Source organism: Saccostrea cucullata, unplaced genomic scaffold (genome assembly GCF_032062105.1).
Source record: "Saccostrea cucullata isolate Sc308-1 unplaced genomic scaffold, CSIRO_AGI_Scuc_v1 ctg7790, whole genome shotgun sequence".
In the NCBI taxonomy this organism is placed as follows: Eukaryota; Metazoa; Mollusca; class Bivalvia; order Ostreida; family Ostreidae; genus Saccostrea; species Saccostrea cuccullata.
In genome coordinates, this window is record NW_026927304.1 from 3,343 (window position 1) to 14,275 (window position 10,933).

At 32.5% G+C, this 10,933-nt stretch overlaps 1 long non-coding RNA gene across 1 annotated transcript; it reads left to right on the plus strand.

Annotated features, from left to right (window-relative positions):
• The first annotated feature begins 3,858 nt into the window (after window positions 1-3,858).
• Window positions 3,859-10,689, plus strand: LOC134274019 (uncharacterized). The gene is made up of 3 exons (XR_009993536.1): window positions 3,859-4,281; window positions 8,039-8,233; window positions 8,383-10,689. It is a non-coding gene; the product is annotated as an uncharacterized LOC134274019 (long non-coding RNA).
• The last annotated feature ends 244 nt before the right edge of the window (window positions 10,690-10,933 follow it).

The window sequence follows — 10,933 nt, forward strand, 5'->3', positions numbered from 1 at the left end:
TGGCAGGCACTAATACGCTTCCGTATAGAACACATTTTGTGGTTTGCATCAGTATCAAGCAGTTGGTAAAGAATGAATAATGCCACTTATTTTGAAAATGATAAAAATTAAAAACAGAGATCTTTTTTAAACATATTAATGAGGTAATAACATACTTGAAAAAGGTGGTGCTACGTCCAATCATAAACCTCCTATTATACACCATATAACAATAAAAGTTTTCACAAAACAGGATGCAGAAGGACAAAAAGATTATGCAATACGTTTACCAAAACAACATGACAATCCACCTACTGTAAACAGTTATCTTAATATATTTTGTCAACTTATGTTATGCGTCCGGAGAAACGATGCTCTTTAATCACACCATCGCTTCCCCCAACTCGCGTGAAGTAATGATTTGTCTTAATAGGGCTTCCAATTGTAGAGGGATTCGATCTTCAAGATATTTTGGTACTGCCTCTTCCCCCGAAAATTTTTTAACACTATGTGAAAAACAAAAACATCCCCTCTACCTCACACGGTCAGAAAAAATCAGCCAGAAAAGTTGTGAGAGATACATATAAAGATATTTGGCCTTGTCGTGATTTGAATTTTGCTGTTTAAGTATTTTTTTTTCAAATATTTAAATTTAATTACTTTTGCATAAATAATATTTGAGAGTGTTACTTTTATCTGTATACTATGGTGTTCTGCAGATTTCAATCATTTCGCCCGGTCCATTAAATCAAAATTATTACCGGTATAAGTCATTCTATGTCTAAATATATCATATCAAAAGAATTTGATGCATTAGCAATGGAATTTAAACAAACAGAAAAGGGGGGTTGAGATCTTTCACCATGCCAAGAAAACCTTTGCAGTCTGTCCGAAGAGCGGACTCAATAAAAGCCGAATTAATGTTAATCTGTGAAACTCCCCCGAGAGATTTTGGCGATGCTATTAATGTCAGCAGTTATGAGGGAGGGATCTTAAGTTTTACTGGGTTTAAAACATAGGTACAAAACTAATTATTTAGAAGCCTTTGCACCCCTCCTTTTTTTGGGGGGTCATATTTTTCAAATACTGTCAAAAAAAAAAGTAAATTAAAATAAAAGAAAGTTAAAAATTATTAATTATAGTAAACTAATTTGTCAGTAGAATTATGCTGTCTTTCAATTTTTTACGTATTTCCATGTAGTTTTTTTTTCCTGAGCATAAATTAACGTCGGGTACGATGAACTTGGTAGTTGTGGAAGTACCGCGCGTCGAATTATGGGAAAAAGGGTACCAGATTCCCGGAAGTTGACATCATTTCCTGGTTAAACAAGAGGGGAGAGGAGTACTAAATGGGTAGAGGTATCACACCGGTAATTGACCAATCAAAATGAACTTAGTCAAATGTAGGTCCATACATATAAAATTGATTTTCCTTTCTTTTGAGACGTTTTTCTATTCTCTTCCAAGCCATTTTTACAACTTTGGTACCTGTGACTAGTAAATTTTATGTACTTTTTGAACAAATAAAGGTTTTTGACACTCAGGAACTATTTTTTTCCCGGGAATAGGAGGCTACTTCCTGCGGTACACTCGGAATGTTTATAAACACATTGAAAACACGTGGATTTGAGGGTAGCCCTGTTTGCAGATGGAAAAAGTCAGAAAATGCCGTGTAGGTACCGTTTTGTGTGTGAGAGTGTGTCAGCTAGTGTGACAGGTAATGTTTAACACCTCCTGCTTGATATTTTTTCAAGTAAACAAATACCAGATTTTGTTTTACGACTTTTTATTCTATATGGAATTTTATAGTGAAAACAATAACCGGTGTGACGCAACCTGATTGGCTATGTTAATATTTTCATTTTAATGTAAAAATATCACTGATAGAAATAAATGGTGGAATATATCAAGTTTATTTAAGCTGAAAACCTATGACCCCCCCCCCCCCTTAAAATCGAAATCTGCTGCCGTAAATTGTCTTGCTAGCGTTTGGGGAATATGGGTGATATGCATCAATTACACTTTTATTGACTTCATCAGTGCGTAAACCGGACGAAATTTCTTGGCATGTGCATCCAACGTGAAAATGGATACTATTTTCAATTTAAGGCTCAGAGCACAGCGCAAAGCGCTTATAGATGGTTACATACTCTATTAATGTTACCCCTATTTCACTTACTAGACAAGTAGAATCAGTTCAGAACATATTTTTTCTTTACAAAAAAATGTTTGGGATGGATGTGATTTTTTAATTAATTTTATTTAAAAATATATATAATAACATTGTAATAATCAAATCAATGAATACACAAACCACAATTGAGAGATAGAGAAAGATTTACCTCTCTTGACGATTTGAACATCTTCACGGATACTGGTTATATTTTTCTCGAGTCTTTTCAACGTCTGTCTGAGGGAATCTAAAGATTCTTGGATCCACCCTTGTTGGATCAAAAGTTTTCGAATAAGCATCATTGCCTCTTCATTTCTGTCACAGAGATTGTTTTCTTCCACATAAATGTGCTGGGAACTGGTACATAAGAATCCAGAAATGATGAACGCTGCCATCACCATTGCCATGGTTTAACTTTCGTGCTGTTGTCTTAACGGAAGCGTGTCTGGGATTTATTGTTTCTTGAACATAGCTACTTTATATTTATACAAACCTGAACAGGAAAGTTTAAAATTTAACCAATGAAATAATTTTGTACTGTTACCCATAAAACGCCACTAAAATGTTCAGTAAAAATGTTTTCAACCAGGTTTCTATATTAATGTCGCCATATATTTTATAATTAAGGCCTACCGTTTCCAACGGAAGACCTTTTACTGATTCTGATGATATTAAGATTATTCTTATTTTTTTTTTTTTTTTTTTTTTTTTTTTGCTTCCTAGACGCCAACTTTGGCGCTTCATATCTTTCTCATTCCTGAACGGATTTTGTTCAAATTTCAAAAGCACTGAAGTTGTGCACTTCGGATTTTGCTTACTGTTTTTGGCATTAAAAATGGCGCTAGAGAGGGATCAAAAATTAGAACGCGGAAAACAATAAAAAAATTTGACATATTTTCCGTTATATCTTGAAAACTATATATCTTAAAAACTAAAAAATATTTTGTTAAGACATGTAGAATAGAAGTTGTGCATAATTGCAGGGGCTTTCATATAAAACTATTCAAAAGGGGCTGGCCCTAGTTTTTGCTTTATAACTCGAAAACGGTAAATATTTCGAGCTGGATCTTACGAAAAAATTATTCTTTTACACCTTTTTGATATGATGAAAATGTTTTGTTCGAGTATACCGGTGGTATTGCGTAATACGTAATCGAAAGCAGGCCAGGTAAACAGGTAGCGTTTTTCATTCGACAAGGAAATCATACCTATTCATGTGTATAACTTAAACAATATTCCTATCAATAATATACCCTACGATATTTAATGTTAATTTTCTTCTAAAATGGGTTTAAAACGTGCTTTATGGTTCACTTAATTTATTACAACTAGTCTTTCTTTTTTTATTTTATTAGTTTTATAAGTTAACACGTCTTCATAAACGGAAGATATTAAATCTATCTTTCTACGTTCATTATTATAACAAACTATATAAGTAATTTTAAACCTTATGCATCGAATAATTCACGATTATTAGCTGTATACATTTTACGATCTCCATGTTCACCTAGATGTTTACAGCTAAACAACCCACAACGCGCTAATCCCACGCTGCCGATCGAGGTCACCATTGTACCAGCCACCTGTGCCTGTGGTCATAAACACAGCAAGTGTTTGTGATTGTGTTTAGAATCCATTGTGTACAAAGGACTATCAGTTAATAGAAAATTGTGTTTTTAGCTCTACTGGTCAGAGACCAGAAGAGCTTATGCGATAGTAATGCGTCCGGCGTCCGTCCGTCCGTCTAGCTGTTCTTACGAGAGGTACATTGTGGGGTAAAATTAACGTATTTTCCAGCAGTGTGGGGTTTTTTGGGTACTGTGGGGTTAACCCCATAATGAAGAGGTCTAATTACGTTCAAAATTACTCTATGAGGTCGAAAAACCTAAAATTAGATTTAACCTCACAAAGACTTTGTCCAAATTTTGGACATGTCCTTAGCCCAAAACGCTCAGACATTCAGAAATCTGCTGTTTAGAGGAGTTCGGTAATTGAATCGAGGAGTTCCGAATACCTGAGCATGCGCATATATTTAAAACTAACTGCGCATGCGCAGATTACGGAAGTAGCTGTGTTTGGACACTTTGTATTAGCAGTGAGGAAATTCGGAAACACAAAAAGCAAATGCAGTAAGTCTTACTATTTTGTTGCACCACATTGAAAAAAAGCTTTGTAAATTGTTTGACATGCTTCATACGTACATTATGCAGTTGTAGAATTTATTTAAAGTCAAGGAAAGGACATCTGTAGTCCACATAAACACATACCTATTGAAAACGGGCTTTTGTGAAAAAAAATATAATGAATGCACTGATAGTTCCTTTTTTTAATCAGAGGTCTGCAATGAAAATCGACCGATACCCGGGGGTCGGGCTAGTGGTTTTCTGCATGAAGGTCGCCCCGTTGGCCAGTAAAAAAAAGATAATATTATTTATACACATGCAATACGTGCAAAGCACACCTGGTACGTATTTTCACTCGTTTTTTGCTATAAAAATCCAAACCATTTAAATTTTCCATATAACATGCTCCAACTGTCAATAAATCTCCATAATTTAATCCGTATTTGAGTACTACTTGGCTTATTTACTTCAAAAAACGATCGTGTTTTTTCTTAATTCGAATTTTCTCTATATCTATGGTAAATACATGCAGATATCTCATAACATAAATACATGTGATTCTTCCGACGGGAGAAAAAATCTCTGGATTTTTCACGCCTGTTCCGCCCCTCCCGATTAATTTTTAAATCTTCCGTGTTTAAATTTTTTCAAATTGAATATTTTTGGCTTTAATTTTATCCTGTTTCGTAGTATAATTGCTCTCTCTCTCTCTCTCTCTCTCTCTCTCTCTCTCTCTCTCTCTCTGAATTCATTATAGATACGTACCAATTGTTTATCTACTCTTCACACATTTGTTTACATGTACTTGTAATCGTACCTTAATCTATAGAGAGAAAATCAGAATGGAAAAATGGAATTAACAATGTCACTGCAATAAATTTTCACAGCAAGTAGGCTTTGTAGGAATCAACATGGGGTTGTATAATTAGGTTGTAAAATTTAGTGGTATATCAATTTGAAAAATGACAATCAATGTTTATAAATGAGTGCAGGACATTTTAATCAGTTGTTAAAATACCCATTATGTCACATTTTTTTCACATTCGCTTGTGTAATTATGTGCCCGATAATAAAATTCACCTATTAAAGAAATTAAACAAATTACCTTTAGATACGTATATAAAATTATATAACTCTGTTTGTGTTAATGGAAAAAATATAATTGTCATGTAAGATCAATTTGTACTTATTTTTCAAGATCGACGATTGAAAATTTAAAAGAATTAAATCACAATTAATAGTTTTTCCATAGCTAAACTTAAAGAAATTCAAGCTTAAAGCTACATTTTGTAATTTACAATATTAATTCATCATTACTTTGAATATTTACAGTGAGAGTATGTGACTTAGCTAATACAGGGCTATCAGTATTTTCACACCTGTTAGATTTTGATTCCGTGTAGAAGCTCTAATTGCAATTTTTGTCAAAACAAATGTTTTGTATAGCATGATTATCTCGTGAATTTCACTATCAGGAGACGATCGATAGGGATTAGTTACGCTCTACTGCACTTGACACCTGTGTTGTGTAGAATGATTTTAAACTGCGTAAATACAAATCTTTGGTCAATTGAATAATTTTGTGTGTGTGTGTGCATGTTAGATAGAAATTCTGACAGCTTTATAAAAATAATATTAAAAATTTACCAGACTCTAAAAGCTTCAGCAAACTAGTTGATCGAGGATTAATTGAAGGGGGGGGGGGGGGGGTTACACTGCTGATCATTACCTGAACATATGATAGTGAAGTTTTTAAATGGATTTTATTGACACTTACTAAAATAAATTTTCATACTTTTAATTCACCATTAAACTGTCTTTTAATTAAAGCTTGTGTATTTTTTCTTATTAAAAAAATAGATAGTAGTAAGGCACATGTATTTCTTCTTGAATGATACTGTAATTCAATTATCATATATTTGAATGTAACAAAAGAACACTCTGAGTTCCCGAAACTAGTCAAAAATATGTCGGACAATTGTCTTGTAAATATTCAAAATTCACCGGACAGTTGTAAAATTTACCTGACATTAATTTTTTGTATGTAAATTTAACATATTATAGGATTGGAAATTGTGTCGATATAATAAATAATATGTGTAAATAAAAAGATGGCAAATGCAGATTTAAAAAAAAAAAATGATTAAAATATTTTCTATAAGGCCTGTGTATGCAGGATTTGACGTCGCCGACGGCGTGTGATGACCAACGCTTAATTCATCGTATAAAATTATTATGTCCTTTCTGACAGATTTTTAAAAAAATTTTTTAAAATAAAATTTGCAACATGACAACTCTTGGTTGATTGTTTGGAATTAGTGGGAAATATATGTTGTTTTCCAGGCTTTTTTCTTTTGGATTTAGGATTTTGGTATTTTATGTGCCAGGAAAAATATTACGTAAAATATCAAACTCGTTTTAAAAAGCCTGGAAAACGTCCGATATTTCTGACTAGTTAAAATTTATTATATAACCTCCACACAGTTAAAAATATGTACTAATGATATAAAGATATGCAAATTTATCATGAAAATGATGATTTAAGTGAATTTGTTGTCGTTTTACTACATTCAAGTCAGTCCGCTATTTTTAGAAAAGGGGAAAAACGCGCATGTATTTTAAATGCTATCAAATACATTAAAAAAAATCCAGAAGTTGGTTTAATATTATCATGCTAATAGATTAAATTATAGAGAAAATAATAAATGGTAACAAATTGTCTGTAATCAAGCAGAAATAGCAGGCAACTCTTGCAACCCTGCAAATTCGTCCTTCAAAACGAAAGTAGATTGTCACATTTTTTTACTGTCAGAACTACAGAGTGCATATATTTATCAGAGGGAAAATATTTGTTTGACAGTGTTTTTAAAACTGTTTTTCCTCCCAGACTTATGGAAATTATTATTTTAATATGTAGCTTTTTATAGTAGACAATTTTACACATTTTATTTAAACAAGATCTGGCGCGCCCCTGACGTTTTTTTCATTCCTTTAGTTTTGCATTTGTTTATTGTCAGGACAATTGAATTAAATGATTTTGTTAAGATTATATGTAAAAGTTATACAGTCTGTAAAAAAAAATCATCAGACATTTTGACCGATAAAATTAAGATTTTACAAAGTTTACGGGGATCCCTAGTGGACCGGTGCGTTTCGGGAACTCTGAACACTTATGAATGTATGAAGTTTAACTGTTTTGTAGGAACAGAAACCCCTAGGCTGAAAATGAAGTGCATGCTCCAATTTGCAAGTGGACCAGGGAACTCTGAACACTTGGATGAATGTATGAAGTTTAACTGTTTTGTAGGAACAGAAACAATTTCATGCACAAAACCTTAAAAATTTGGAATTCTTAAATAAAATTAAAGTTGACTTATTTTTTTTAAAATAAATAGCATGGGTTAATATATATATATATATATATACACACATACAAAGGTTTTGTGAAATTGACATGTTTAATTAAATCAACTGTAGTGGTTATTTTTTTGCTGATTAATATATATATTATTGAAATTTGTTTAATTAAACAACGACTGGCTACTTCTTTGGCAAACTGGAATAAGAGGCCACCTGGCTAGTTTCTGGACTTCCCAAAGCTTAAAACAAGTTTGACTGTACTTTTTCACCTTTTACCAATATAAGAAAGTAGTTCACAGTACATGACAACTATGCTATAAATAAATTTCGATGAATTTTAATTAGTAACTCGGAATTTTTGTGTGTGTTATAAATAAACATTTGCTTCTGTATTCCTTTGTAGAGTTCAGAAACCACTGAAAGTGAACATCAGTGGAACTTTGATGATCTAGGCCACTCTATTGTTGCAGCAACACCAGCAGGCGTCGGACATTTATAAAGTTGAAAGAACAAACCTATGACTTGAACACACAATTTGTGATCTGAATATAGTTCACAAATTTAAGGAAAGCAACTATTAAAGACATCCAGATCGGTGGTTAGTACATGTTATAAGTGCCCATAAAATCAAGACAACAATATTATTTTACAATAAATTAAAACATAACCTGTAAAAAAAAATTCAACATTATCATTTAGAAATATTTTACTGTTGGAAAATATCAAAGATATTTTTTTTTTTGACAGGTATACATGAAGTATGAGTTAAAGGCTTTTCAGAAGAACAAGCACAATCCCGATTCATTTTTGCCATTGCCTTCTCCAAACGGCGACATTCAGGACCTGACTTACTTTTCAGAAAAAGAAGATGAATCGATTTTTGAAAGTTAATCTAAAAAGATAACATTTACATGGGTCGTGGATTTGAATTACATTTTCTTGATGGGCAACTAGTTTCAAGTATTTGGATGTCTATTCTCAAGTTACTGCAAACCTTAAATTAACTTCTTGATTATTAGTTAAATGTGAGACCGTGTTAACTTGAAGTAATCATTTTTTGAATTGAGCTATATGTAATCTCTGATTACATATGTTTATGAGTAGTGTTCAGCTTTAAGACAAAAGGATCTTTTATGAACATTGCATTCGGCATGGCGAATTTCTATACATTAACAGTCATAGTTTTCGTCTTTTTTAATTAGCGATCTCATTTTAAATGTGAGAAATAATTATTAAACTGAAATGTACATTTATGTTGTTTGATTTTAATTTTTTGAAAATTATAAATCAATTGCATGTTGGTTTTTTTTTTCATTTTATTTTAGGGGATGGGAGTGGGGGTGCAGCTCTAAGTTTGAGTATATTTTCCAAAAGGATGTACATCGTTATTTTTGTTTTAAGATCAATTTTAAAATGCAAAATGATGAGATATTAGACTACACTTTTTTTCTTAAAACTTCATTTTAATTAATATATTTTGTTTAAAATAAGTAGCAATAACATGCACGTTTTAAAGTTATTTGACAACTCACTATATACTTGTTTTTTTTTTTTTTACATCTATGAAGATTGTCTCAAATTTTGAGGTTTTTTTTCTGTGTTCTACATTTATTGACATGTTTCTTATCTGTGTTCAACTTGTCGAGTAACTGAAAAGTTTGATTAAATTTTTTTTTAAAAATCAGGATCATCTCTTTTATTTATTATTATTAATTTACAATGAAATTATGTATGCTTTTGATGCATAATGTACACTTCAAATTCATGCACCAGCAGATTCAAAGGAAAAATTATCATTAGAAATAAGCAGTAAAGATAAAGAGATTATCCAATTTAAAATAGTTTGAAAAATATTTAAAACAAATTTTCGAGTATGTTATCAAAATAGGAAAAAGTATTATGAGTATTGTTTGGTATTTTTAATAGTAAAAAAAGGATATGACGTACTGGCAATCGCATCATCTCACTCAGGGTCTTTCCGTCAGAGTTCGGAAAAACAACCTCGAATGTATTAACATCACCTGATGTTAAAGGTTTAGCTTTTCTTGTTTTTTTTTTCAAATATAGGATAGAGGAAGTAAGAAGTCCCTTTTATAATATATTTTATGTAATATCATAGCATTGAATAAAGTTAAACTCCATATTCCACAGATAAAAGGTCTTCATGCATTTATTTCGAAGATCATGAAAGGGGGGGGGGTTGTTGCCATGGCGTCTAACTAATACATTCGAGGTCGTTTGTCAGCTAGTCAGAAAGGCTCGAGAAGTTGCGATTGAACATAGTGGGGGTACTTGTTCTTTTATTACCAGTCCCTGGTATAGTTTTTTGATATAAGAACATACTTGGGGTTTTCAAACACTTAAATTCATATGGTTACTGGTATCTGTTACATGAGAACACAGCGGGGTTGTTTGTTTAACACTCTGAGGTTACTAAGATGTCTGATATTTTCTATCAGAACATATTGTGGTTCTTGTCTAACACTTTGTGGGGTTAATGTTATCTTTTATCTATATAAGAACAAAATGGGGTTGTTACACGTTATGGGGTTAGTGTTGTCTATTATCTTTATGAGAGTACATAGTGGGGTTGTTGTCCTAACACTTTATGGGGTTAGTGTTGCCTACTATCTTTATGAGAGTACATAGTGGGGTTGCTATCCAAACACTTTATGGGGTTAATGTTGTCTGTTATCTTTATGAGAGTACATTGTGGGGTTGCTGTCCAAACACTTTATGGGGTTAGTGTTGTCTATTATCTTTATAAGAGTACTTAGTGGGGTTGTTGTCCTAACACTTTATGGGGTTAGTGTTGTCTATTATCTTTATGAGAGTACATAGTGGGGTTGCTGTCCAAACGCTTAATGGGGTTAGTGTTGTCTATTATCTTTATGAGAGTACATAGTGGGGTTGCTGTCCAAACACTTTATGGGGTTAGTGTTGTCTGTTATCTTTATGAGAGTACATAGTGGGGTTGCTGTCCAAACACTTTATGGGGTTAGTGTTGTCTATTATCTTTATGAGAGTACATAGTGGGGTTGCTGTCCAAACACTTTATGGGGTTAGTGTTGTCTATTATCTTTATAACAGTACATAGTGGGGTTGCTGACCAAACACTTTATGGGGTTAGTGCTGTCTATTATCTTTATGAGAGTACATAGTGGGGTTGCTGTCCAAACGCTTAATGGGGTTAGTGTTGTCTATTATCTTTATGAGAGTACATAGTGGGGTTGCTGTCCAAACACTTTATGGGGTTAGTGTTGTCTGTTATCTTTATGAGAGTACATAGTGGGGTTGC